General features: G+C 35.6%; 1 long non-coding RNA gene across 1 annotated transcript; it reads right to left on the reverse strand.

The window, feature by feature from the left end:
* Positions 1-2,670: 2,670 nt before the first annotated feature.
* On the reverse strand, positions 2,671-3,865 carry LOC134258273 (uncharacterized). The gene is made up of 3 exons (XR_009990129.1): positions 3,530-3,865; positions 3,199-3,328; positions 2,671-2,948 (listed from the first exon to the last, which is right to left on the reverse strand). It is a non-coding gene; the product is annotated as an uncharacterized LOC134258273 (long non-coding RNA).
* Between the last annotated feature and the right edge of the window lie 1,107 nt (positions 3,866-4,972).

Here is a 4,972-nt window from a genome sequence, read left to right on the forward strand (position 1 = left end):
ATTTTGTTCGTGTAATAAATGCAATTTAACTCGAGTTCTACTTCTGACCATCTGCCAATCTGCATGGAACTACAAACTGATATCAAAACACATGTTCTATGCAAACCATCTGCCTCGCTTCCAGCCTGGCATAAAGCCAAACCAGACCAAATAAAGGAATACGAAAAATATATCCATAATCATGCAAACTTCCAAAACATAAGTCTGAAAACTATAGATGATCTGGACAAGTTCTGCACAGAGTTAAACTCTATGCTACATTCTGCATCATCACTTTCTATTCCTACGGCAAAGTACAAACCCTTCTTGAGGCCAGAGTGGATTCCCAAAGTAAAAGAGCTACACGACACAGAGCGCCAAATGCGAAGGATGTGGATAAATGAAGGTCGCCCTCGAGGAATGACACACGACTCTTACAAAAAATACAAACATGCGAAACGAAACTTCCGGAACGAACTCAACGACGAACATGATCGTTATATGTCAAGTGTTTTTAGGGATATAGATGAATCATCAGAGTGCGATGTTCGCCTTTTCTGGAAGTTAATCAGACGACTGAAACCACGTTCTTCTCGCACTTACCCTGTTATTGAATACAATGACGAACAGTTTGACGACCCTCCTGGCGTATCTCTCGCATTTGCAAAGCATTTCTCAGACATTTATAATGCCAAAAAAATGCAAATTATTGTTCAGACTTTCTCACTTCAATTGAAAACCGTTATAGTGAACTCGAACGCATATCGAGATCAACAAATGATAGTTTCCCAGTAGGTCCCGCGACCGTTAAGGAAATACAGAACATTATTCGTAATCTCAAGCGCAGAAAAGCCCCTGGTCTTGATCTCATTCAAAACGAACATCTAATTCATGGCGGTATACAAGTAGCTAGATGCATTGCTCAACTCTTCAATGCAATTCTGGAAGTCGGATATGTTCCATCCTGTTGAAAAAAAGACCTGGGGCCCATTTTACAAAAGAACTTACGACTAAGACCAAAAACTTCAGATTATTGTACAATTTTGCAAAATTAATAATTTTCTTTGAAATTGCCAATGTAAAAATATCTTAGCACATTCTTTTCAAAAAGTTTAAAGTAATTTTCGATATAATGTTAATTAAAAAGTTATATGAATAATTAAACTTGGTCTTAAGTCGTAAGTCCTTTTGTAAAACGGGCCCCTGATTGTTCCCATCTATAAAGGCAACAACAAACCTCGAAAATCTCCCGATGGTTACCGACCAATTGCTTTCCTCCCATGTGCGTTTAAAGTTTTTGAAAAATTCATCCTCACTAGAATACAGTCAAACTTATTGCCATCAATATCTTTCCCATGCTCTCAGCAACAAGGCTTCCAAGAAAAACTTGGGTGTCTAACAGCTTCCTTCAATCTACAAGAAACTATCCATCACAATATTGAACAAAACAGCTCTGTTTATGTTGCCTTTTTAGACACACAGAAAGCTTTCGATACGGTATGGAGGCACGGTCTCATGTACAAACTTCACGAACTCGGGATATCGGGCACAAAGTGGTCTTTGATAAATGACTGTCACTCCAACACACAATTTTCCGTTGTAGTAAACCAGACCAGCTCCCAGTGGTTTCGAGTATCCCAAGGCGTTCGACAGGGAGGCATACTTTCGACTTTCCTTTAGCTCTCACACCTCTTGAGCTTCAAAGAGTTCTGGACAGCATATTCCTATACTCAACACGCTGGCAATTTACATTTAACACCGCAAAATCCAACGTTCTCCTCTTCCACCAAAAGCGCTCAAATCCTGCTGACACTTTAAGCTTGCGTCTCGGCAATGAACGCATTGAATTTTCCAACTCGTACAATCATCTTGGAATTCTTTTAAGTTCCAACTTTGATCCTGGCGAAAGAACATTAAACGCTTGCAGGAAAGGACGGCAAGCATATTTCGCACTTAAAGTTTCCGAACAGCTCAACCCCATAACAGTGGCCAAAATGTACAAAAAAGTTGTCTTACCATCAGTTCTCTACGGAAGCGAATTATGGTGCGATCTTCGGACAAAAGACATAAGAACACTCAACGCATTCCAACATTTCGTTGTTAAACCTGTTATGGGACTGCCCCATCATACAAGATCAGACATGTGCGAAAGCCTTCTAGGTCTCCTTCCAATTACAGCAGAGATTGACATTAAGAAGTTGCAATTCTTTGGTCGTCTCTGTGAACTCAACACAACTTACCTCACCAAGCGTATATTCATCATCCCAGCAGGCATTTCAACGTTGAATCAACGTTGAATTTTGGTTGCATATGAAAGTTGAGGCAACGTTGAGACATAACGTTGTTTTAACGTCAATTTTCAACGTTGAATAAACGTTGAAAATGGGTTGAACTTTTGGTTGATTTATGGTTGAATTTTGGTTGCAAATGAAAGTTGATGCAACGTTGAAGCTTCAACGTTGTTTCAACGTCAAATATCAACATTGAACAAAAGTGAACATTAGTTGTAATTAGGTTTATATTTGGTTGAATTTTTTTGGTTGTAGTAACGTTGATATTTGGTTGAAATCACGTTGAATTCATATTACATTTTACTTTATAAACAAATACATTTCAAATTCTAATAATTTTTTTTAATTCAAATTGCGTAATATTTATATAAGTTATAATCCAGTACTAGATTGTGAGAGAATTTATTTTAGTCTGTATTTTAAAGACAAACACAAATTCGGATTCAATCACTGAATCTCAATCTCAATCACTGCTTGACAAAATTTATATTACTAGTGAAAAGGGGGCCACAGTAATCACATCCATGCAGTTTCTTCAAAGTATGCGTCTGTCTTACACTACTAAGTTCCACAAAGTGGCGGATCCATTGATTCTAATCGCGCATATAGATAAGTCCCATAGTTAAGTCCAACGAATTAAAGAAATGAGCAGGGGAATCCACCCTCTAAAGCAAAAGCCTATTAATAAAAGAAATAAAGATGTTAAAGCCATTTGTTCAATACAATGTACGTAAGACGTTATTTCAAACGATAAAAGTATATATACATGAATGATTTAAAAAATCAGACAAAGGAATATATTCCTGTACTTGGATTTAATTAGCATGATTATATAGTTGACTTTATGTTAATATTCGTATTAGTATGCTTATAAATAATTATTACTAAAGAAAAATGTTATAGACTTACATAGACATAGTGTACTTACAAAATGTCGCATTCCTTTGTATAATTTTCCCGGGCGAAGAAGCTGATGCAATCAAGGCAGAATCTGATGCAATCAAGGCAGACTATACAACCAATCCCCTGCACAACTGTTGATTGAACCTTACGACGAACTACAATTAATTAAATTGTATAATATATTAATATACTTATATTTCATAACCAAATAAAAATCAACATTACACATAATACACGGACCAAGGATGTGCATTTCTCGCAGATTTCAAATATTCTTATAAAACAAGAATTAAATGATGTACAGATACTAAAAAATCTTATTTTTTTAAATCCATGAAAAGGTTAAATATACTTACTGAGCAGAAGTTGGTATTCCAGCCTTAATCCTTGTGTATATCGCTTGAAAACACATTAAATATGAACAGCAAGGAGACGCGCACTTCTTGTTCATCAGTTGAATTCAAATTTTGACCTAGATAAGCTGCAAACAGCTATACTCTGCCTAGCAAGAAAATTGCATAACAAGGTTATCCTGACACTGAAACTGACCAACTAAGCGAGAGGCACTCCTTATCTGATATCTCGAAGGTTTCTGGGGAGTGGATCTTAAGTAATGCTACTTGACCGGGGTTAATTGTCAGTGTGAAAATTGTTAAATGTTTATTTGAATTTTTTTTTTTATATTTTGTGGAAAAAAGATAATAGAATTAATACACACAACAAAAGCACAATCTAATAAAATAAGCTAGAGTATACGGCACGGATCTATATGAGTCTAATTTTAAGAACATTAATTCGGAATAAGTAATTATTTTTATTAATTCTATAGTAACATGAAATTACAGTGAGATGTTGGATAAAGATGTCATTATTTATTAAAAGCTTATATTAACATGATTAAACATATTTTATAAATATGTAAAAAAAAACTGCTTTCACAATTTATTTAAATAAAATAACCATTTTTGAAACATAATTATAATGAAGTGTTAAATGTTAATGCGTTACGTCATATACACTAATATTTAAAATTTTATAATGGTACTAGCTGTTGGCACAACTCTTTCGAGTAAATCAATTCGTAATGCAATTATAATATAAACAAACATCAAACGTTGAAAATTTGTTGCAGCTTCAACGTTGTTTCAACGTTGAATATCGACGATCATTCAACGTTTAAAATATGTTGCAGCTTCAACGTTGTTTCAACGTTGAAATATCAAAGGACATCAAACGTTGAGAATATGTTGCAGCTTCAACGTTGTCTCAACGTTGAAATATCGACGAACATTCAACGTTGAAAATATGTTGCAGCTTCAACGTTGTTTCAACGTTGAAATATCGACGAACATTCAACGTTGAAAATGTATTGCAGCTTCAACATTGTTTCAACGTTGAAGTTGAAAAAAGGTTGAGGATTCAACGTTGAAACCTCAACGTTGAAACAACGTTGAAATATCGTTAATCAACGTTGCAACCTATATTCCACCTCCTTTTAACGTTGAAACAACGTTGCGTGCCTGCTGGGATCCGTCTATTCTCCTATCTGTTCAACGCTAGTACTAAACAATATGGGTTTCTTCAGGACATAATTCCCATACTCCTGAAATACAACTTATACCACGTGTTAACTGGTTATCTCGAAAGTGGATTCTTCCCCAACAAGTCTCAGTGGAAAATATCAGTGAAATCTTCTGTCATCTCGTTTCACTCTGCCTCCAGGCGGAACCGAATGCTTGTCGACCCTGACTTTGCTAGATTCAACATTCTCTGTGCAAGCAAACCACCTGAGCATCTGT

This window comes from Saccostrea cucullata, unplaced genomic scaffold (genome assembly GCF_032062105.1).
Source record: "Saccostrea cucullata isolate Sc308-1 unplaced genomic scaffold, CSIRO_AGI_Scuc_v1 ctg15831, whole genome shotgun sequence".
In the NCBI taxonomy this organism is placed as follows: domain Eukaryota; kingdom Metazoa; phylum Mollusca; class Bivalvia; order Ostreida; family Ostreidae; genus Saccostrea; species Saccostrea cuccullata.